Source organism: Triticum urartu, chromosome 2, assembly GCF_003073215.2.
Source record: "Triticum urartu cultivar G1812 chromosome 2, Tu2.1, whole genome shotgun sequence".
In the NCBI taxonomy this organism is placed as follows: Eukaryota; Viridiplantae; Streptophyta; class Magnoliopsida; order Poales; family Poaceae; genus Triticum; species Triticum urartu.
Window position 1 is genome coordinate 726,029,152 of NC_053023.1, and position 25,614 is coordinate 726,054,765.

At 39.3% G+C, this 25,614-nt stretch overlaps 1 long non-coding RNA gene across 2 annotated transcripts; it reads left to right on the forward strand.

Moving 5' to 3' along the window:
• Window positions 1-5,293: 5,293 nt before the first annotated feature.
• On the forward strand, window positions 5,294-22,303 carry LOC125540185. 2 transcript variants are annotated; one of them, XR_007297230.1, is made up of 7 exons: window positions 5,294-5,537; window positions 6,310-6,384; window positions 6,473-6,543; window positions 6,869-6,945; window positions 7,492-21,741; window positions 21,825-21,929; window positions 22,036-22,303. It is a non-coding gene; the product is annotated as an uncharacterized LOC125540185 (long non-coding RNA). The 2 variants fall into 2 exon arrangements; XR_007297231.1 differs by lacking the exon at window positions 6,310-6,384.
• Window positions 22,304-25,614: the final 3,311 nt, after the last annotated feature.

Genomic DNA, 25,614 nt, shown 5'->3' on the forward strand with positions numbered 1-25,614 from the left:
GGAGAATTCTGTCAATGACGCAATCATCTGCAAGATTAACTCCCAATTGAATCAAGTGATTATTATACCCAGACATTTTGAGTATATGCTCACTGACAGAACGGTTCTCCTCCATCTTGCAGCTATAGAACTTATTGGAGACTTCATATCTCTCAATCCGGGCATTTGCTTGAAATATTAGCTTCAACTCCTGGAACATCTCATATGCTCCATGACGTTCAAAACGTCGTTGAAGACCCGGTTCTAAGCCGTAAAGCATGGCACATTGAACTATCGAGTAGTCATCAGCTTTGCTCTGCCAGACGTTCTTAACATCGTCAGTTGCATTAGCAGCAGGCCTGGCACCCAGCGGTGCTTCCAGGACGTAATTCTTCTGTGCAGCAATGAGGATAATCCTCAAGTTACGGACCCAGTCCATATAATTGCTACCATCATCCTTCAACTTTGCTTTCTCAAGGAACGCATTAAAATTCGACGGAACAACATCATGGGCCATCTACCTACAATCAAACATAAACAAGCAAGATACTATCAGGTACTAAGTTCATGATCAATTTAAGTTCAATTAATCATATTACTTAAGAACTCCCACTTAGAAAGACATCCCTCTAATCTTCTAAGTGATCACGTGATCCAAATCAACTAAATCATAACCGATCATCACGTGAAATGGAGTAGTTTTCAATGGTGAACATCACTATGTTGATCATATCTACTATATGATTCACGCTCGACCTTTCGGTCTCAGTGTTCCGAGGCCATATCTGCATATGCTAGGCTCGTCAAGTTTAACCTGAGTATTCTGCGTGTGCAAAACTGGCTTGCACCCGTTGTAGATGGACGTAGAGCTCACCCGATCATCACGTGGTGTCTGGGCACGACGAACTTTGGCTACGGTGCATACTCAGGGAGAACACTTTTATCTTGAAATTTAGTGAGGGATCATCTTATAATGCTACCGTCAATCAAAGCAAGATAAGATGCATAAAAGATAAACATCACATGCAATCAATATAAGTGATATGATATGGCCATCATCATCTTGTGCTTGTGATCTCCATCTCCGAAGCATCGTCATGATCACCATCGTCACCGGCGCAACACCTTGATCTCCATCGTAGCATCGTTGTCGTCTCGCCAATCTTATGCTTCTACGACTATCGCTACCGCTTAGTGATAAAGTAAAGCATTACAGGGCGATTGCATTGCATACAATAAAGCGACAACCATATGGCTCCTACCAATTGCCGATAACTTGGTTACAAAACATGATCATCTCATACAATAAAATTTAGCATCATGCATTGACCATATCACATCACAACATGCCCTGCAAAAACAAGTTAGACATCCTCTACTTTGTTTGTTGCAAGTTTTACGTGGCTGCTACGGGCTTAGCAAGAACCAATCTTACCTACGCATCAAGAACCACAATGATAGTTTGTCAAGTTGGTGCTGTTTTAAACTTCGCAAGGACCGGGCGTAGCCACACTCGGTTCAACTAAAATTGGAGAAACTGACACCCGCCAGCCACCTGTGTGCAAAGCACGTCGGTAGAACCAGTCTCGCGTAAGCGTACGCGTAATGTCGGTCTGGGCCGCTTCATCCAACAATACCGCCGAACCAAAGTATGACATGCTGGTAAGCAGTATGACTTATATGGCCCACAACTCAGTTGTGTTCTACTCGTGCATATAACATTAACACATAAAACCTAGGCTCGGATGCCACTGTTGGGGAACGTAGTAATTTCAAAAAAAAATCTACGCACATGCAAGATCAAGGTGATGCACAGCAACGAGAGGGGAGAGTGTTGTCTACGTACCCTCGTAGACCAGAAGCGGAAGCGTTATAACAACGGGGTTGATGTAGTCGTACGTCTTCATGGCCCGACCAATCAAGCACCGAAACTACGGCACCTTCGAGTTTTTGCACACGTTCAACTCGATGACGATCCCCGGACTCCGATCCAGTAAAGTGTCGGGGATGAGTTCCGTCAGCACGACGGCGTGGTGACGATCTTGATGTTCTACCGTCGCAGGGCTTCACCTAAGCACCACTACAATATTATCGAGGATTATGGTGGAGGGGGGCACCGCACATGGCTAAGAGATCAATGATCAATTGTTGTGTCTCTGGGGTGCCCCATGTCCCCGTATATAAAGGAGTGGAGGAGGGGGCCGGCCAAGGAGGGTGGCGCGCCCAAGGGGGGGGAGTCCAACTCCCACCGGGAGTAGGACTCCCCTTTTTCCTATTAGGAGTAGGAGAGGGAAGGAAGAGGAAAGAAGGAGGAAGGGAAGGGGGGACCGGCCCCCCTCCCAATTCGGATTGGGCTTGGGGGGGGGCTCCCTTGCTCCTTTCCCCTCCTTTCCACTAAGGCCCAATAAGGCCAATATACCTCCCGGGGGGTTCCGATAACCTCCCGGTGATCCGGTATTATCCCAATCTTACCCGGAATCTTTCCGGTGTCCAAATATAGTCGTCCAATATATCAATCTTTATGTCTCGACCATTTTGAGACTCCTCGTCAAGTCCGTGATCACATCCAGGACTCCGAACAACCTTCGGTACATCAAAATATATAAACTCATAATGAAACTGTCATCGTAACGTTAAGCGTGCGGACCCTACGGGTTCGAGAACAATGTAGACATGACCGAGACACGTCTCCGGTCAATAACCAATAGCGAAACCTGGATGCTCATATTGGCTCCTACATATTCTACGAAGATCTTTATCGGTCAGACCGCATAACAACATACGTTGTTCCCTTTGTCATCGGTATGTTACTTGCCCGAGATTCGATCGTCGGTATCTCAATACCTAGTTCAATCTCATTACCGACAAGTCTCTTTACTCGTTCCGTAATACATCATCTTGCAACTAACTTATTAGTTGCATTGCTTGCAAGGCTTAAGTGATGTGTATTACCGAGAGGGCCCAGAGATACCTCTCTGACAATCGGAGCGACAAATCCTAATCTCGAAATACGCCAACCCAACATGTACCTTTGGAGACACCTGTAGAGCACCTTTATAATCACCCAGTTACGTTGTGACGTTTGGTAGCACACAAAGTGTTCCTCCGGTAAACGAGAGTTGCATAATCTCATAGTCATAGGAACATGTATAAGTCATGAAGAAAGCAATAGCAACATACTAAATGATCGAGTGCTAAGCTAATGGAATGGGTCATGTCAATCACATCATTCTCCTAATGATGTGATCCCGTTAATCAAATGACAACTCATGTCTATGGTTAGGAACCATAACCATCTTCGATTAACGAGCTAGTCAAGTAGAGGCATACTAGTGACACTTTGTTTGTCTATGTATTCACACAAGTATTACGTTTCCGGTTAATACAATTCTAGCATGAATAATAAACATTTATCATGATATAAGGAAATAAATAATAACTTTATTATTGCCTCTATGGCATATTTCCTTCAGTTGTATGGAGGGTGTTTAGGTAGGTCAGAAGCCTCTGTCTGAGAGCATGTTGTTTTTCGACATCCTTGAGTTGATCCCAATTCATTTTTATAGACGTGTATGACCAATTCAATGCACCATGCCAAGTTGTTTGGATTTTTGACAAGTTTTGTATTTTTTGGAGTTTTCCCGGTTAAAAAGGATGATAAATGGTCGGACGTGCCGCAACATGCAAATGGTGTCAAAATCAATTTAAACATGTATGGCCTACCATGGTCATGCCCACCAGCTTGAAAAAGGTGTGGTCATTTCAAGGATGCCCAAAAATAGACCATGTTGAATGGAGAGTGTTCGGGTAGGCCAGAAGGCTCTGTTTGAGAGCGCATTGTTTCTCGACATCCTTGAAATGGCCCAACTTTTTCATGGCCATGTATGACCAATTCAAGGCACCATTGCCAAGTTTTTTGGGCTTTCGATAAGTTTTGCATTTTCTGAAGTTTTCCCAGTGAAAAAACGCCAATAAATGGCTAGACGTGTCGCAACATCCAATGATATCGGAATCCGTTCAAACCTGGCATTCATGCCTACCATAGGCATGCCCACCTTCTTGAAAAAGTTCAAGGTTGTTCAAAAATAGACCATGTTCAACAGAGAGTGTTCGGGTAAGGCAGAAGGGTCCGTTTGGGAGCACCTTGTTTCTCGACAATCCTTAAATGGCCTCAATTTTTATTTTAGAGCTTATATGACTAATTCGAAGCACCATGCCAAGTTATTTGAGTTTTCCTTAAGTTTTGCATTATTTCAAGTTTTCTCGGTTAAAAAAGACCGATAAATGGTCGGGCGTGTTGCAACTTGTATACGGTGTCGAAATTCATTCAAACCAGACATGGATGCTTACCAGGCATGCCCGCATGCTTGAAAAGGTTGGGGTCATTTCAAGGGTGTGCAAAAATAGATCATGTTTAATGGAGGATGTTTTTCTACATCCGTCAAACGATACCAGATTTTCCCCATCGTCTTTTATGAGAAATTCAAGGCAGCAAAGCCAAGTTGTTTGGATTTTTGACAAGTTTTGTGTTTTCCGGAGTTTTCGGTGAAAAAGGCCAATAAATGGCTGATTGTGTTGCAATGTGCAAACAATGTTGGAAGTCTTTCAAACCTAACATGGATGCCTCATATGTTCGTGCTAGGCTGCTGCAAAAAGCTAGGGTCAATTATCCATAGTAAAACAAGCCATCAGTTAAGAGGAATGTACTAGACTAGGTCAGACGGGTGCATCCATGAGCATATTGTTTTTCCTAATTTGCATGCTTCTATTATCTTGGAATTTCCTTCGTTATCAATCAGCATGAACATTTTCTTATAGCCTAACCATTTCTTGAAATTTGTCAACAATTTTGAAATTTGAAATTGTGTATGAAAATTTTACAAACTTGAACAAAAATTTTCTAAAATTGTTAGAAATTTTCCAACAATTGATGAAAACTTTAAACATAAATGACAAGTCACATACTTTTAGAAAAATTTATCAACTATTTTTGAAACACAGACATTTGTTAAATTTGTGAATAAAACAAATCAAAAATGGGATCATTTTTTGAAGTTTCAAAACATTTTTAAAATTCTAAACAATATATGAAATCAAGATTTTTTTATTATACCAAACAATTTTTCACATTTTCAAACATGTTTTGAAAAGAATAATAAAGTTTTAAAAGGAGAACAATGAATTAACAACCGGTACCCCACTAGTAGCAGGCCGCCGCCCGGATGGATATACATGGACCAGGCCCACAGAAAATACTACCCAGTGACGGCCCAGGTTATATGTCAAGTTCGGCCCGGTACGCATCTACCCGGCGAAACGGACGGCCGCCGAGATTCGCACCGCGCCGCCTCGCCGCCGCGTTCGACGAGGGCGCGATTCGGGGATGTTTGGGATGCGGGCCAGCGGCGCGGCAACGCCGCGGGCGGTGGGGCGGACGCGCACCTCCACGACGACCCGGCGCTCCTCGACTCCCGCTTCGACGGCGACAAGTTCGACGCGCCCAAGCACTTCTCGCCCTCATCTCTCAGGGCGTCGACGTCGCCCACATCTCCACGCAGGTCCGGCTAGCGTTCCCCTCCTCTCCTCTCATCTCGTCTCGTCTGAGGCCGCGGATTCCGGCGATTGAATTGCGTGTGCTTGCTTTTCTCCCTCTTCAACCTCCCATGTGGAGGCCTGCTGTGCGGCCTTAGGTCTTGATTCTAGCTGTGAGTAATACTAGACGAACACAATCTGATTGTAGCCGTGAGTAATCCTAGTTGAACAGACATGAAGCGTTTGCATTCAGGCAAACTATTTTGTGAGGAAATCTGAAACCTACACAATGCTTCTCCAGTGAAAAACTTCCGTCTGCGTCCAGCATAGTGCACGGAGTGAAAAAATCCACAAAATTAAATCATGTCTGTGGGTAATCCTAGTCTTATTCCTTCCTGAACAGCGTTGCTTCAGTTGATCAAGTACTTCAAAACTGGCATGTGATATCTATCATTCATAACTGTTTCTGTCTTTGCCTCATTGATCTGTCAAGCCGGTGATTCTTGATTACTTCGCCAGCAAGACAATTTGTTCGAATGACTTGGTGGTGGTTTCGCCCGATGTTGGTGGCGTTGCCAGAGCACGCACTTTTGCCAAAAAGCAGATGCACCTCTAACAATTGTAGACAAAAGAAGGCATGGACACAATGTTGCCGAGGCAACAAGTAGTATTATAGCTGGATGAATGGGCGCGAGTGGAAGAACGGCTTAACTTGTTTTACATTCTTGTCCACAGTGGGTATATGAGCAGCTAACTAGGATGCATAGTAAGAAAATACTCATCGAGGCTCTTTTGTAGTTGGTCACGGTTTATCCACTGCTAGTCAATCTGCTGGAAATGTATATTGCATATGGAGATGTGCTGCTTCACAAGGTGCATGCTAGTTTTATTTTTCTGTGCTTTTGTGTGATCAGCTCTGTCAGATTAAACAAGCACAACTTGTCTTGTGCATTTATTGCAGGTAATGAATCTGATTGGAGATGTTAAGAGGAAAAGTGTCTGTTGTGATGGATGATATGATTGATACAGCAGGTAAGTTATCCCATTTAAGTTGTAGGAAACATAATTCTAAGATTGACCATCTCACAGAGTGGCAGTTGAGCCATGATTTAATACAATGATTAAACGCAGAAACTAAATATTATATAGTTAGTTAATTTTATTTAATAAGGTGTGGATACAAGTCATATGACTCGCAATATAGTTTAAACTTGGAAACATGCTGAAGTGTTCCACATTCATGTTTGACAACTGGGAAAGTAAATTACAACATCTTGTTGCATACCAAAAGTAGCTTCCTTTTGACAATCTTTGCTTCTGAATGAATATCCTAATAAGACTATCACAATTAAATTAGGAACTATTGCCAAAGGAGATGAGATGCTGCATCAAGGAGCAAGAGAAGTCTATGCATGCTGTACACATGCTGTTTAGGTACACTGTTTTTTATGCCCATTCCATAATTTGTCTAGTACTAGGAAGTATGCTAGATTAACTACTGAACCTGCTTTGCTATGGGAAAGGCCCATCACCGCACTATATGCCAAGTTACAGACTTGTTCCATCGAGCTGAGAGTTTGATGGAACTAGAGTCTACACCAGTTCGTGCAAGCAATTCAGAAAGTGCGCAGTGTGCTGGTATAGTCAAACATTGTATGTCGAATCTAAACTACAAATCTGGATGGATACAATATCTTCAATAGAATTCAGTGGTGAAAATTACCAAATCGTTGATGCTATGCAAAATTTGGTTTAAACTCATTTGTGGCTTTAGATTCACGTCATGGAAATGTGAACCCAAAGTGCAAACCTTCAATAGAGATTGGAATAATTATGCTGCCTTGCTGCAATTTCTGTTCATTAGAAAAGGCCGAGATGCAATCATTGAACTCGAATTTGAATCATATGTTTTATTCTGTTATTCCGTGTTAACATGTTTAGCTCTGATTTCTTACAAGTGTTTTCACATCCCCTTTTTAGCCCACCCGCCATCGAGAGATTATCAAGTGGTTTGTTTCAAGAAGTAATCATCACAAACACTATCCCTTCGAAGAAGCATTGAAGACTTTGCCGAGCGAGGCAAGCAACCTACTTTGATCATATTGAGCCCATATTTGCATTACACACTTAAAATTATTTTGCATGCATGAAGTATTGTTTACTAGTATTGCTATGCTAAGTAAATTAGCTGGGGTTTAGCTATGCCTATGTGCTTGATATTGACACCCCCTTTGACATTCTTAAAACCCCTCATTTCTAACTGGAGGACCACATACCCACTGGTCACAAATAAATGTGGGTCATAGGTGCAAGTTTAATAGTGCTTAGCCATGCGAGTCATATAAATCCTAGGACTTGGGAAGAATCTTAGCACATTACCCCAATATGGGACGATGTTGAACATAGTATCTTGGTCTGTCTAGTGTACATCCCTCGCTAGGTGGATACCCTATACACTGTGACGAGAATGGACAAACATCAATCATGGGAAATTATGTACCATCAAGTGGACTCTATACTTGCATTGTACTTGAGAAAACTTTTGTTCGATTGTTCAAGTTGTATAGACCTATCACCAAGAGACCTTCAAGATGCAAAGGCTTGCATCTTCAATTGTACAAACTTCAACTTAGTCGGAGTTTCTCCTCTCTCTCAAGCTTAAGCCTTTCTCTAAACCAAACCTAACCCAAGAAACCCAGCCTAACTATCAAGGATGTGATAGCATGGACTTATGCCGATGTACTTAACTTATGGAATTGCAAGAGGACCCATTAAGCACTAACAATTTCTGATTGGAATGAAGCCCTACATGAGATTGTGATTTTGTGACTCAATCATGTTACACCCTTAAGCTCCCAATGTATGCACCAAGTTGGGTTGCCATACAAAAATGGTTTTTGTCAATTAAAAGATGAGGTAGTTTGATGGTGATGTAGAAGTGATACTGAGGAGATGGTAGTCAAAGATATACGGTGGATTATGAGATTTTAGGGCTAGTAGGTGAGCGTGGCGATTATTATATTGATGGACATATCTTTAATTAATCTTGAAACAATTTAGATTTAGTTTGGTGATTGTTATCTTGAAGCTAATTGCATGGTGGATTATGAGATTTCATGTGGATTTGTTAGGTGATTGTGATCTTGAGGAGATAGTTAAAAATGTTCGGTGCATTATGAGATTCTAGAGCTAGTAGGTGAGCATGATGATTATTATATTGTTGGATAAACATATATTTAATTAATCTACGAACAATTTGGCTTTGGTTAGGTGATTGTGATATTTAACTAAATTTCATGGTGATTATGGGATTTTAGTCTACTACGTGAGCATGGTGATTATTATATTGTTGAATAATGAATCTTCAATTAGTATTACAAGAATGTATTTAGTTAAGTCATTATGGTTTTAACCAAATTTTATGGAGCATTATGAGATTTTAGGTGGATTTAGTTATGTGATTGTGCTCTTGAGGAGATAGTAAAAAATGTTTGGTGGATTATGAGATTTTAGGGCTAGTCGGTGAGCATGATGATTATTCTATTTGTGGATAAATATCTTTTATTAATATTGGAGCAATATAAATTTAGTTCGGTACTTGTGATTTTGAACCAAATTTCATGGAGGATTATGATATCTTAGCCTGGATTTAGTTAGGTGATTGCAGTCTTGAGAAGATAGTCAAAGATGTTCGGTGGATTATGAGATTTTAAGTCTAGTATGAGCATGACTATATTATATTGGTTCATAAACATACCTTCCATTAATCTTGGAACAATTTGGATTTAGTTAGGTGATTGTCATCTTGAAGCAAATTTGATGATGTATTATGAGTTTTTGTGCCTCTACTTAGGTGATTGTGATCTTGAGGAGATAGTCAAAGATTTTTGATGGATTATGAGATTTTAGGTCTGGTATGAGCATGCCTACTATTATATTGGTGAATAAACATATTTTGAATTAATCTTGAATTAATTTGGATTTTTATGTAATTTTGATCTTGAAGCAGATTCGACAATGGATTATGAATTTTTGATGGATTTAATTAGGTGCTTGTGATCTTGAGGAGATAGTCAAAAGTGTTCGGTGGATTATGAGATTTTATGTCTAGTACTTGGGAATGGTGATTATTTTATTGGTGGATAAGCAAATCTTCAATTAATCTTGGAACACTTTAGATTTAGTTAGGTGATTGTGATTTGAACCAACTTTCACAATAGATTATGATATCTTAGCCTAGATTTAATTAGGTGATTGTCATCTTGAGAAGATAGTCAAATATGTTCCATGGATTATGAGATTTTAGATATAGTATGAGCATTTCTACTATTATATGAATAAATAAACATATCTTCAGTTAATCTTGGAACAATTTGGATTTATTTAGGTGATTGTCATCTTGAAGCAAATTTGATTAATTATGAGGTTTTGATGGATTTAGTTAGGTGATTGTGGTCTTGAAGCAAATTTGACGACGGATTATATGTTTTTGATAGATTCAATTATGTGATTGTGATTTTGAGGAGATGTTCAAAAATGTTCGGTGGATAGTCAAATTTTAGGTCTAGTATGTGAGAATGGTGATTATATTGGTGGATAAACAAATCTTCAATTGATTTTGAAACACTATGGATTTAGTTAAGAGTGACAGCTAGATAGACAAGACTCCCAACAAGATGACGATAAAGCGTTAGATCATTAAGCTCCATTAGTAGCACGGAGGTGAACATTGAGCTCCATGGGAGTCTCAACAGTGCGCTCATCAGTAAGAGTAACAAGAGCAAGAAGATCCTGGATTATTAACTTTGAGCAAGAAGAGACCCGAAACTCAAGAATGTAGCAAAGATGGCCAAAATCAGACATAAGAAACTCCTTACTAAGACGTGTCATCACAAAGGTAAAATAATATACCCAGGGTCTTTGCCCGTGATGATCATGTCATCAACATATAGAAGAAGACTCTTACCAAGAGCAGAAAGGTGGACAAACAACGTAGGATCATGAGCACTCGCTGAAAACCAGCAACAACCACCCCAGAGGCAAAACACTCAAACTAGGCACAAGGGGCTTGCTTAAAGACATAGAGAGAGCGATGAAGACAATGAAGCATGTCGTCCGGAGCAGAATACCCAGGTGGTGGTTGCATGTAAACCTCCTCATGCAGCTCACCATTAAGAAAGGCATTCTTAACATCAAGCCGAGACAGACCCGTGGCCAATAGAGGCCACAACAAGAAGTGTGCGAGCAGTGGTCATATGGTTTGCACGAGCAAAAAGTCTCATTGTAATCAGGACTCATAATCTGCTGAAAGCTACGAGCCACAAGACGAGCTTTGTAACGCTCAAGAACCATCAGAGCGAGTCATAACATTGTAGACCCACCAAGTGATGGGACGAACACGAGGAGGAAGAGAAACAATGTCCTACTTGCCGATGTGCTCAAGAGCAGCAATCTCCTCTGCTATTGCAAGGTGCCACTTGGTATGAACAACGTGATGATAAGAGATCGGCTCAAGAACAACAGCCCAACGCTTGGAAGACCAAGGCGGTCAACAGACGAAAGCGAACGAGGAAGCAAGTCATAAGTAGGCCGAGGCAGGGAAGATGGCACATCAGTAGACGCATCCACAACATGCGGATGATGTGTATAAAAGTGAGGAAAAGATGGAAGAATACGATTTGAAATCATCGGGATAAACTAAGGTGATGGAGACAAGGAAGCCACTGGTGATGATGGTGTAGAATCCTGTGATAAATGAGGTGAGGAAATCATAGGAGATGATGGTGTTGGCTCTGCAATAGTCGGAGAAGCAGGAGTAGTATGACGAATGGATAAGGGCTCAACAGGAGTGATAGGAGTGTCGGGAAAATTGTGGAAAGAGTCCACTGAAAAGGTCGAGGAAGATGGACGCGGGTAGTAGGGACGAGACTCATCAAAAGTCATATCCCGAGAAATAGTCATCTTGTGACCAACATGATCCCAATAGCGATATCCCTTATGCTCATAGTGGTATCCTAAGAAGACACACACAAGGGACTGAGCAGTCAGTTTGGTGCGTTCACGTGGGGCAAGGACATAGCAAACACAACCAAACATTTGAAGCGTTGAATAATCAGGAAATGATCAAAGTCGTGCCACCCTGCAGAGCAGTGGATTGTCGAAGGTTGATGAGATAGATGGAAGTGGAGACAGACTTGGCCCAAAAGTGCGAGGAAAGAGAGGCAATGACCATCAACGGACGAGCCGTCCCAAGAAGGTGACGATGCTTGCACTCAGTCATGCCATTCTGAGCATGTGCACCTGGATAAGAGAACCGAATGCAAGAGTACCCTGCTCAGCAAGGATTCCACGCAACAGCTTGGGATATATACCTCCCACCATAGTCATCACAGAACACACAAATAGGCGTAGAGAACTGAGTATGAACCATGGCAGCAAAACGCTTATAGATAAGACCTCACTACGAGAAGAAATAAAGTATATCCAGGTGTGTCGAGAGAAGTCACTAGTGATGACCTCCTTTCGAGGCAAAGGGAGATGGACCCCTGACATAAGAGTGAACAAGGTCAAAAGGACGCCGAGACACTGTCTCGTTATGAGTAAGGTAATTGGACATGTTTACATAGCCAACAACCTTGACGGTTTAGAGACATCGTCGAAGACGGATCCAAGAAGGCCACGTCAAACTAAGGATGAGAGATCACAAGTGACCCAAGGCGATGATGCCACTACTGAAAATAACTGGTAGACAAGGCAATAGAGGCAGAGACTGGCGGCAGTGGCAATAGAGGGACTTGATCCTGCATCCCACGTGCCCCGATCCGGATTGGTGTTCTTCTCCTGTTTGCGGCTTGTGGTTTAGAGACATTTTTACATAGCCGACAACCTTGACGGTTTAGAGACATCGTCGGAGACGGATCCAAGAAGACCATGTCAAACTAAGGATGAGAGATCACAAGTGGCCCAAGGCGATGATGCTACTACTGAAAATAATTGGTAGACAAGGCAACAGAGGCAGAGACTGGCGGCGGTGGCAGCAGAGGGACTTGATCTAGCATCCCACGTGCCTGTGCACTCTCCGTACCCTTCCGATCCGGATTGGTGTTCTTCTCCTGTTTGCAGGTTGTGGGTCACGCACTTGATTAAGCACCCCAGGTTCTACTGTGCGCCCTTGGCCCCGGCTTTAGGTAGCGCCTTGTCCTCGGCTCGCCGTGCATAATCCAGGTACGCGTCGACTGTCCGAGCTCCTGCTCACCATTGGTGGTGCTCGAGCGTGTGGTTATGGTGTCGCACAACAAGGGAACACGGGATGTGGGATTGAGACAGCACCCATAGCAACCCGCAGCAAGGCAAAGGATGCCCATCTAGACTGGCAGGGAATGAAGGTGGACACAAAGGTGGATGTTGACTTCATAGAAGTCTCAATAGTGCGCTCATCGGTAAGAGCAGCACGAGCAAGAAGATCTCAAGGAAGTACCAAAGCGAACCAAGACAGGTGGATTATGAGATTTTAAGTATAGTATATGAGCTTGGCTATATTATATTGGTTGATACATATATCTTCCGTTAATCTTGGGACAATATGGATTTAGTTAGGTGATTGTCATCTTGAAGCAAATTTGGCGATGGATTATGAGTTTTTGGTGGATCTACTTAGGTGATTGTGATCTTGTGCGACAGTCAAAGATGTTCAGTGGATTATGAGATTTTAGGTCTATTATGAGCATGACTACTATTATATTAGTGGATACATATATCTTCAATTAAAATCTTGAAATAATTTGGATTTAGTTGCGTGACTTTAATCTTGAAGCAAATTTGACGATGGATTATGAGTTTTTAATAGATTTAATTAGGTGATTGTGATCTTGAGGAGATATTCTAAAATGTTTGGTGGATAATGAGATTTTAGGTCTAGTACGTGAGAATGGTGATTATTATATTGGTGGATAAACATACCTTCAATTAATATTGGAACACTTTGGGTTTAGTTAGGTAATTGTGATTTTTAAACCAAATTTCATGATGGATTATGATATCTTAGGTGATTGTCATATTGAGAAGATAGTCAAAGATGTTCCATGGATTATGAGATTTTTGATATAGTATAAGCATGTCTACTATTATATGAATAAATAAACATATCTTCAGTTAATCTTGGAAGAATTTGGATTTATTTAGGTGATTGTCACCTTGAAGCAAAATGATGGATTATGGGATCTTGATGGATTTAGTTAGGTGATTGTGATCTTGAATAGATAGACAAAGATTCGGTGGATTTTGAGGTTTTGGGACTAATATAAGCATGACTACTACTATATTTGTTGATGAACATAATTTTAACTAATCTTGAATTTTTTGGATTTAGTTAGGTGATTGTGATCTTGAAGCAAATTTGATGACGGTTTGAGTTTTTGATAGTACATGGTTGTGATTTTGAGGCAGGGATGGCAGTTTTACCCATGGGTATGGGTATACGTGGGTACCCTACCCCAAAACAACGGGCATGGGCAAGAGTGCAAGACTTGGCAAAATTTTGTACCCATGAGTAATGGGTATCCATACCCGCAAAATATATGGGTAGGGCATGGATATTAGATTGCGCCCATGGGTAACCCATTGGATACCCAGAAAAAAATAATAAATAAAAATAACTCCTATGACATGTGGGGCCAACATCCAACTCCTATGGCCCAACTCTCAATCCCTCATCCCCTAAACCAACCATAGCTCATAGGCTCGCAACAACCAGCTTGCACTCCTATGTCCTATGTGACTCCTCGAAATGATGAAATCTCGACTGATCACCAACGCACACTTGGCCAATTCTTGAAATAGCAATCCCCAGTTTTTGCTGCCGCCTCCCACTATGTCGGGCTTCCACCAACCGCTTATCGTACTCCCTTATGCTTAGTCAAGTGAGGATTCCATTCGAAGTAACGTAACAGGAGCACCATCTTCAAAACTTCTCGGGATCCGGAGTTTTTCGATAAAAGGTCCCATCCTTCAATATCATGATTGGGTCAACCAGGCCAGATCATAAGTGAAATAGTTTGATCGGGTCGACCAGGTCAGGCCCGATCATGAGTGAATAGAAAATCAAAAACGTACATAGCTGTTCCAGCGGAAATACTTTGTTTAATTCTACCACTTCTACTAGGAGTAGCCTTTTTAGTGCTAGCTGAACGTAAAGTAATGGCTTTTGTGCAACGCCGAAAGGGTCCTGATGTAGTGGGATCGTTCAGATTGTTACAACCTCTAGCAGATGGTTTGAAAGAATTGGCCGCCCACCTGAGGAGGTCGCATCGGTACTAGACAGATCGCCCATTGAATTTTACACTCATTTCACTACTTAAAAATTTAAATGCTCTATGTTGTACCCATTGGGTATAGGGTATTCGATGGGTATGGGCATGGGTGTCAATTTGTGCCCATGGGTACTGAAATGGGTGGGTATAGACAGTTTCTATGGGTATGGGTTTGGGTAGGAGGCTGTACCCACCCATACCCTACCCATTGTCATCCCTAACTTGAAAAAATTGTCGAAATGTTCGGTGGATTATGGGATTTTAGGTCTAGTACATTAGAATGGTGGTTATTTTGGTGTATAAATAGATTTTCAATTAATTTTGGAACAATTTGGATTTAGTTAAGAGATGGTCAAAGTTGCTTGGTGGATTTAGTTTGGTGATTGTGATCTTTAGGAGATTGTGAAAGATGTTCGGTGGATTATGAGATTTTAAGTCTATAATGAGCATGGCTATACTATATTGGTGGATAAACATATCTTCCGTTAATTTTAGAACAATTTGGATTTAGTTAGGTGATGGTCACCTTGATGCAAATTTGACAATGGATTATGAGTTTTTGGTGGATCTACTTATTAGGTGATTGTGATAATATGGAGATAGTCAAAGATGTTCGGTGGATTATGAAATTTTGGGTCTAGTATGAGCATGAATACTATTATATTGGTGGATAAACATATTTTCAATTAATCTAGAGATAATTTGAATTTAGGTAGGTGATTGTGATCTTAAAGCAAATTTACTAGTGGTTTTAGTTAGGCGATTGTGATCTTGAGGAGATAGTCAAATATGTTTGCTGGATTATGAGATTTTTGGTCTAGTATGAGCATGCCTAATATTATGTTGGTGGATAAACAATCATTAATTAATGTTGAAAGAACTTCGATTTAGTTAGGTGTTTATCTTGAAACAAATTTGGTGATGGTTTATGAGTTTTTACTGGATTTAGTTAGGTCACTTTGATTTTGAGGAGATAGTCAAAGATGTTCAGTGGATTATGAGATTTTAGGGTTAGTATGAGCATGACTACTTTTATGTTGGTGATAAACATATCTTCAATTAATCTTGAAACAACTTGGATTTAGTTAGGTGATTATCATTTTCAAGCAAATTTGATGATGGTTATGAGTTTTTAGTGGATTTAGTTAGGTCATTGTGGTTTTGAGAAGATAGTCAAAGATGTTTAGTGGATTATGTGTTTTTGGTGGATTTAGTTCGGTGATTGTGATCTTGAGGAAATGGTTAATGATGCTCGGTGGCTTATGAGATTTTAAGTCTAGCAGGAGCATGGCTATATTATATTGGTTGATTAACATATCTTCCGTTAATCTTGGAACAATCTGGATTTAGTTAGGTGATTGTCATCTTGTAGCAAATTTGATGATGTATTATTAGTTTTTGATGGATCCACTTAGGCGATTGTGATCTTGAGGAGATAGTCAAAAGATGTTCCGTGGATTATGAGATTTTTAGGTCTAGTATGAGCATGACTACTATTATATTGGTGGATAAACATATTTTCAATTAATCTTGGAATAATTAGGATTTAGTCATGTGATTTTGATTTTGAAACAAATTTGACGATGGATTATGAGTTTTTGATGGATTTAATTAGGTGATTGTGATCTTGAGGAGAGATTGAAAAATGTTTGGTGGATTATGAGATTTTAGGTCTAGTACGTGAGAACGGTGATTATTATATTGGTGGATAAACAGATCTTCAATTAATCTTGGAGCATTTTGGATTTAGTTAGGTGATTGTGATTTTTAAACCAAATTTCATGATGGATTATGATACCTTAGCCTGGATTCAGTTAGGTGATTCTCATCACGAGAAGATAGTCAAAGTTGCTCCATGAATTATGAGATTTTAGATATAATATAAGCATGTCTACATTATATGAATAAATGAACATATCTAGTTAATCTTGGTACAATTTGGATTTATTTAGGTGATTGTCATCTTGAAGCAAATTTGATGATGGATTATGAGGTTTTGATGGATTTAGTTAGGTGATTGTGATCTCGAGTAGATAGACAAAGATGTTTGATGGATTATGAGGTTTTAGGACTAGTATGAGCATGACTACTACTATATTGGTTGATAAACATATTTTCAATTAATCTTGAATTTCTGGATTTAGTAAGGTGATTGTCATCTTGAAGCAAATTTGACGATGAGTTTTTGATGGATTCAAGTACGTGGTTGTGGTTTTGAGGAGATGGTCAAAAATGTTTGGTGGATTATGAGATTTCAGGTCTAGTATATGAGAATGGTGATTATGTTGGTGGATAAACATATTTTCAATTAATTGGAACACTTTGGATTTAGTTAAGAGATAGTCAAAGATGTGTGGTGGATTATGAGTTTTTGGTGGATTTAGTTTGATGATTATGATCTTTAGGAGATAGTTAAACATGTTCGATGGATTATGAAATTATCAGTCTAGTATGAGCATGGCTATATTATATTGGTTGATAAACACATCTTTCGTTATTCTTGGAACAATTTGGATTTAGTTAGGTGCTTGTCATCTTGAAGCAAATTTGACGATGGATTATGAGTTTTTGGTGGATCTACTTAGGTGATTCTGATCCTGAGGAGATAGTCAAAGATGTTAGGTGGATTATGAGATTTTAGGTCTAGTATGAGCATGACTACTGTTATATTGGTGGATAAACATATTTTCAATTAATCTTGAAATAATTTGGATTTAGTTATGTGATTTTGATCTTGAAGCAAAGTTTATGATGGATTATGAGTTTTTGATCGATTTAATTAGTTGATTGTGATCTTGAGGAGATAGTAAAAAATGTTCGGTGGATTATGAGATTTGATTATTCTGTTGGAGGATAAACAGTTTTTGAGATTTAATTTAATTAATCCTGGAACCATTTGGATTTAGTTAGGTGATTGTCATCTCAAACCCAATTTCATGGTGGATTATGAGATTTTAGATTTAATACGTGTGAATGGTGAATATTATATTGGTGGATAAACATATCTCTAGTTAATCTTGGAACACTTTGATTTAGTTAGGACATTGTGATCTTTAAGCAAATTTGTTAGTGAATTACTCCCTCCGTCCCAAAATAAATGACTTAAGTTTGTACTAACTTTGTACTAGAGGGAGTATGATATTTTAGGTGGATTTAGTTACGTGATTGTGATCTTGGGGAGATAGTTAACGATGGTCGATGGATTATGACCTTTTAGGTCTAGTGTGAGCATGACTACTATTATGTTGGTAGATAAACATATATTCAATTAATTTGGATTTAGCTAGGTGATTGATCTTGAAGCAAATTTGACGATGGATTATAAGTTTTTGGTGGATTTAGTTAGGTGATTGTGGTCTTGAGGAGCTGTATAAAATATTTGGTGGACTATGAGATTGTAGGTCTAGCACGTGAGCAATGTGATTATTATATTGATGGATAAACAAATCTTCAATTAATCTTGGAACACAAAATTTTACGTTGATTTAGGTAGGTGGATTATGAGTTTTTAGGGTTAAAGGATGAGCATGATGATTATTATATTATTGGATAAACACATATTTAGTTAAATCTTGGAACAATTTAGAGTTTATTAGGTGATTGTGATCTTCAACTAAATTTCATGGTGGATTATAAGATTATTGGTGGATTTAGTTAGGTGAAGCACGTGAGTAATGTGATTATTATATTGATGGATAAACAAATCTTCAATTAATCTTGGAACACTTTGGATTTAGTTAGGTGATTGTGTTCGGTTGATTATGAGATTTTAGGTCTAGTACATGAGCATGGTGATCATTATATTGGTGGATATACAGATTATTCAATTAATTTTGGAACACATTAGATTTAGTTATGTGATTGTGATCGTGAAGCAGATTTATCAGTGAATTATGAGATTTTAGGTAGATTTAGTTAGGTGATTGTGATCTTGAGAAGATAGTCAAAGATGTTCGGGAGATTATGAGATCTTAGGCCTATTAGGTGAGCATGGTGATTATTATATTATCGAATAAACAAATCTTCAAGGAATTTTGCAACAATTTATATTTAGTTAGGTGCTTGTGATCTTGAACAAAAATGCACGGTGAATTACAAAATTTTACGTTGATTTAGGTAGGTGATTATAATCTTGAGAAGATGTTAGGTGGATTATGAGTTTTTAAGGTTAAAGGATGAGCATGATGATTATTATATTATTGGATAAACACATATTTAGTTAAATCTTGGAACAATTTAGAGTTTATTAGGTGATTGTGATCTTCAACTAAATTTCATGGTGGATTATAAGATTATTGGTGGATTTAGTTAGGTGAAGCACGTGAGTAATGTGATTATTATATTGATGGATAAACAAATCTTCAATTAATCTTGGAACACTTTGGATTTAGTTAGGTGATTGTGTTCGGTTGATTATGAGATTTTAGGTCTAGTACATGAGCATGGTGATCATTATATTGGTGGATATACAGATTATTCAATTAATTTTGGAACACATTAGATTTAGTTATGTGATTGTGATCGTGAAGCAGATTTATCAGTGAATTATGAGATTTTAGGTAGATTTAGTTAGGTGATTGTGATCTTGAGAAGATAGTCAAAGATGTTCGGGAGATTATGAGATCTTAGGCCTATTAGGTGAGCATGGTGATTATTATATTATCGAATAAACAAATCTTCAAGGAATTTTGCAACAATTTATATTTAGTTAGGTGCTTGTGATCTTGAACAAAAATGCACGGTGAATTACAAAATTTTACGTTGATTTAGGTAGGTGATTATAATCTTGAGAAGATGTTAGGTGGATTATGAGTTTTTAAGGTTAAAGGATGAGCATGATGATTATTATATTATTGGATAAACACATATTTAGTTAAATCTTGGAACAATTTAGAGTTTATTAGGTGATTGTGATCTTTAACTAAATTTCATGGTGGATTATAAGATTATTGGTGGATTTAGTTAGGTGATTGTGCTATTGAGTAGACACTCAAAGATGTTTGATGGATTATGAGATTTTAGGCTAGTAAGTGAGCATGACTATTATTCTATTGGTGGATAAACAGATCTTTAACTAATCTTGGAGCAATTTTGATTTAGTTACATGATTGTGATCTTGAACCAATTTCACAATGGATTATGAGATTTTAGATGGATTTAGTTAGGTAATTGTGGTCTTGAGGAGATGGTCAAAGATGTTTGGTGTATTATGTGATTTTAGGTATAGTATGGGCATGCCTACTTTTATATTGGTGGATTAACATATATTCAATTAATCTTGGAAGAATTTGGATTTACTTATGTGATTGTGATCTTGAAGCAAATTTGACGATGGATTATGAGTTTTTGGTGGATTTAGTTTGTCGATTGTCATCTTGAGGAGATAGTTAAAGATCTTCGATGGATTATGAGATTTTAAGTCTAGTATGAGCATGGCTATATTATATTGGTGGATAAACATATATTTCGCTAATCTTGAAACAATTTGGATTCAGTTAGGTGATTGTCATCTTGAAGCAAATTTGACGTTGGATTATGAGTTTTTGGTGGATCTACTTAAGTGATTGTGATTTTGAGGAGATAGTCAAAGATGTTCGGTGGATTATGAGATTTTAGGTCTAGTATGAGCATGACTATTATTATATTGGTGGATAAACATATTTTTAATTAATCTTGAAATAATTTGGATTTAGTTAGGTGATTTTGATCTTGAAGCAAAGTTTATGATGGATTATGAGTTTTTGATCGATTTAATTAGTTGATTGTGATCTTGAGGAGATAGTAAAAAATGTTTGGTGGATTGTGAGATTTGATTATTTTATTAGTGGATAAACAGATTTTTAATTATTTTTGAGGAATTTGGATTTAGTTAGGTGATTATGATCTTGAACCCAATTTTACGATGGATTATGAGATTTTAGCTGGATCAGTTAGGTGATTGTGGGCTTGAGGAGATAGTCAAAGATGTTTGGTGGAGTATGAGATTTTAGGTCCACCTAGTTTCAATGGATATGCTGCCGACCTTCGGCACGGCTGGTTTCGAATGCGCCGAGGGCTTGGAGTATCACAACAGATTCTTGTACATTCTTACTACAGATACGATTAACATGAGAGATAAACCAACTCCGAATCTGAAGAGCAATGGATGTCGAATCATCAACTAGCTCCGGCCTGTAGCTTGTTCAGCACCATAAGACAATCTGAAGCCAGAATCATCACTCGCCAGTAGCCTTCTGGTAGAGCAAAATGCAAAGTCAGAGGGCATCAAGCAAAACAAGGCCCGGAGTATATACTGCAGCATCCTAGTGAGGCATGACGCTGCTGGAAGGTCCTGTATTGAGAACACGATACAACATTATGTGAAGTCCAAGGCTGATTGGTGGACAAATGTCGTGAGCATATCCGGCGTGGTGCTACAGTTGACAAGACTGTCTGCCGCCAAAATCTTGGAAGGTTAACTCATTTGTGGCTGAAGGCAGAACAAGTGAGACAACACAACTACTTGAAAGATGGGTCATATGTGACACCTGAAGAAGCAGGTTCTGTTTATCCAACTATTTCCCGTGCACATCTTTGGCACAAGGTCCATGAAAATGTTGCTATGAATCTTTGACAAGTTCTGGTTCAGGAGGATGTGCTGGAGATTGAGACAGTACAGAAGGAGACAATACATCCAAGGAAGAGTTGCAAGATGAACAGTTCATGTGCAGATGTTGTTTTTGCTGCACATAGGGGCAGATGTCCAAACCAAGCTTAGTTTCTGAGTCAAAGGATGTCTTCGATCAGAAAGCCAGTAACAAGCACTGGATTCATGTGCAACCAAGATGGGGAGATTACGATTCACATGACATAGAATGTTACGCAAGAGCAAAATTTATGGACTACATGACAGATAATTTGTCCATCTACCGTTCTCCGACTGGTATGATTTTGAGTGTCCATCGACTGCCAATTTCTTGCCTTGCCGAGTCTTCTGTGCTTAATGTTGATTAATATTTCTTGCAGGGGTGATGATTGGACTTGATCTAGCTTATAATTTACACTCTGCTTTTGGTAATTGGTTCCCCGGGTTAAAGCCCCTCCTTCAGCAAGCAATGAACAAGATCGATGGTAATAACCATGCTAACTGTAACAAATCTAGATATCTCTGTTGTAGTAAAAAAATGTCTTATTTAATACAGTAAATGACATGCTAGTTTATTTTCTCTTTTGACAGTCAAATCATGTTCTGTATGTGCTGAGGGAGAGAATAGGAAAGGGTCTTCAGTTGTATTCTGAACCCACCACCCACCAAGCCATATCTGTCTTCACAGAACTACGGCACGGAGAGATATTCAGCAATCAAATCATATGGTTTGTGGATGACACAGATGTCTATCGAGGAGTTACCATTCACAAAACCGAGGGTAACTTGACGGCCAAACCAATCAATGGTGCTATCTTTATTTTCAATCCAAGAACTGGTGAACCAACTATTTCTGAAGGTTTGTTCCCTTTGTTTTGCTTTTAGCTCTAGTTTTCTTGCAATTATGACGTACTGCGCAGTATCACAACTTGGAAGACTTGAATGAAAATGCATTATAATCTGCAGGTCATCCACACAAGTGTATGGGCAGGAAAAAACCGTCGAGGGCAGGACAAAGCTAATTATTGTGGCAAGGAAGGGTATGTTGGATCCCTTGGAAGTCAAAGCAAATTATTGTGACAAGGAAGGGTATGAGCAAGCAGCATTTGCATCGAAGACAGATTTGCGTGTCAGGGCCATCTCTGCTATGAACCTGTATCTCCGGGTCAACCACATTTATGTTAACTCGGATGATATAAAGGTCAGAGGAGCAATTTATGTTCTTCGATTTACCCATAAAATCGCCAAATAACAATGGTCAAATGGCTACTGACTGTGTGTATATTCTGTCTACAGGGGACTGGCTATACTTACATCACGCCAAAGAATATATTGAAGAATTTGATATGCATAGCAGATCTACGGACACAGGTTGCAGGTTTCCTGTATGGGCTGAGTCCACAGGATAATCCTCAAGTCAAGGAGATGAGATTATCCATTCCGCCACAGCATGGAAGTCACCAAATGGTGAATTTGCCAGCGAATCTCCCAGAGCACGAGTTCCTTGCTGACTTGGAGCCATTGGGAGCCAGCCGAATGAAGCTCCTCAGGTTTGTCTCGTACCATTTATATCTTCAAATGTAACCTTGTGATTCTTATCCAAAATCAAAATTAAGTACTCCCTCCAATCCATATTAATTGTCGCCGATTTAGTTCAAATGTCCAAGGAGTAGCTGAATTTGAGCGCACAATTCTGTAATTCCTGATCAAGCAGATTTATACCTTTCCCTGAGTGGCTAATTGTCTCTCCTTGGACATTTGAATTCTGATGAATGTGAATATTAAAATGCATGTTATAAAAAAAATTAATCTTTCCAACTCACACTGCACTGTACATACAAATTTATTATTGTTGGTTCTTTTGTTTCTTGCACATTTTACAAGTGATTATTTCTTTGCCTGGGATAGTTTCAGTGCCGAATTGTTGGTTCTGTTGTTTTTGGCACATTCTGGTAGTATAGTCCATTTTTGCCTGTGAGCCAGTGTCTGTACTGAACCGTATTCTGTAGTTTCTTGCACATTCTGTTGTTTCTTTCTTGCACACAGAGTCTCATATACTGAACTGTTCGTTCTGTTGTTCCTTGCAGGATTTGGCATGACATGCTAAAATTTTGGAGAAGAACAAGGCGTGGCATGGTGAAAAGTGCATCATTTTGACCCGCCGGTGAACATCGTGGTCAGTGGTTATGTTTGCGAGAAGAAAAAAACCTATCGTGGTCAGTGGTCATCACATCGTCAAGTGGATGTTTTCTTGGTGTTATCATCCTTGTCTCGTTGATTCTTTATGATTTGAGCTTCTTTGTTGAAGCTTAATGTGTTATTTTCATCTGGTTGCTCCTCTTCTTAAGATTGGAGCACTGATCTTATGCACAACCCTTCACGACAGTTCCGAGCCTCTTTGCGTGCGCACGTCCCATGGAAACCGACACCTGACAGCAATAGCAGTGGATGTTTCTTCTTCCTTGTGACTAGAGTTGTTTTGACAGTAACTTGGATTATGAGGTAATGAAGATTGTTTCACATTACTATATATCTTGTGGATACTTTAATCGCCTCAAAGCATTGGTTTGTCGATATATTACTGTTAGGCATGCAAATGTACCAGATTAAGTAAGGGAAAGGAAGGCAACTTACCTCAAAATTATGCTGAAAATTCTGTTTTGGTCCCAAGCAAAACGTTGTAAAAAAATGCAGTAGCAGTTGCGGGCATGTCAAACAAGTGATTTGATTTGATTTGCATCAAAGGACTGAAAGGAATTTTTCCTTGAGAACTTGGAATAGTGATGGTAACTGAGAATTATATCACGCTAAAAAACTAAGAATTATATCAGTAATTGTTACTGTCCTGGGATGATAAGCAGTTGCACTGTCGCCTCAGCTATTGTTTTTGTTTCCGTGGAGCATTTTAATATTCACATTCACATTCAGAATTCAGATATAAAATTATGCTGCGGAGACTGTATTCTCAGTTTCTGAATGCAAGCAGTGTAGCTAGCCCACCGAAATCTAGAGGCAGCCAATCTGCTACTTTTACAATTTGTGTCTATTAATAGTTTATGTTATTATGTGACCTGATTTCATGGAGGGAACGAGGATTGCTTTATTTCCTAACAAATAGTAACAATTACAGTGAGCTTTTTGTGTGTTGTCCAGGCACAGGCATCATTAGGCCAGCAGTCTGAAGGTAGAGGAAGGTGCATAGCAGCACATGATCCGTCCTGTACCAGCAATGGAGAGGAAATCTATAGCAATGGAAGAGAGGAGATTTAGTGTACTACCATCCATCCATGGGATCCATCCAATGCTACCATTGTGTTGTGTAATGAGTCAATATTTCAGTATCATCCTCACACACAAAAAGATGCTTCAGTATTATATTACGTTGTAATAGTTTTTTTTTAACAACAAAAGGCGCTCGAAGCGCCAAATTCATTTCAGCTCAGAAACAGTGTACAACGTGAATTACAAACGCCTGAACCTGAAAATTTGAGAGAAGAGACACCACAGGACAGGAACTATGTCTATGAGCTGAAGCGAAGCAACAAACTTGAGGTTCAACCCTAGAATGAAGAACCTGATGAGCTACATTGTGTGCTATGCCATTAATTTCCCTAGAAATGTGAAACACTCGAGGTTGTAAGCTGTTAGCATGCTTGAAGAAATCAGCCAAAGGCTTCCTGATGCTCCAAGGGGTGGTAGATTCCACAATCTTGCCGATAGCAGCCACCAAAGATAAAGAGAGGCAATCCATGAGAAAGGTTGGCTGAAGAATATTGAGCTTATTAGCCACTTGAGCTGCAAAAGAAAGAGCCAGAGCTTCTGCATGTAGAGGAGAAGTAGTGGGAGGAGCTGATGCTTGAATTTGCACATTGATTTCAAAACGATCTTGAGGCAAAACAAGATAGACCCCTATTCCAGTAGCAACTGCTCCCTGTAATAGACCAGGAACTTTTGAACTTCTGGAAGTAGCGTCAGAAAACATTTTGGTCCCTGTAATGAGCAAATCCGACTTAAGAGTTCGACCCTGCGTAGGAAGATGATCAGGAGGACAAAGAACTTGTGGCATCACCTGCATCTTAGAGAAATGAGGCAAGTCATTATAAGAATCAGAGGACAAGGCCATAGTAGCAATGTGCACATGATGAGGAAGAGCGTTTTTCCTGTCAAAAA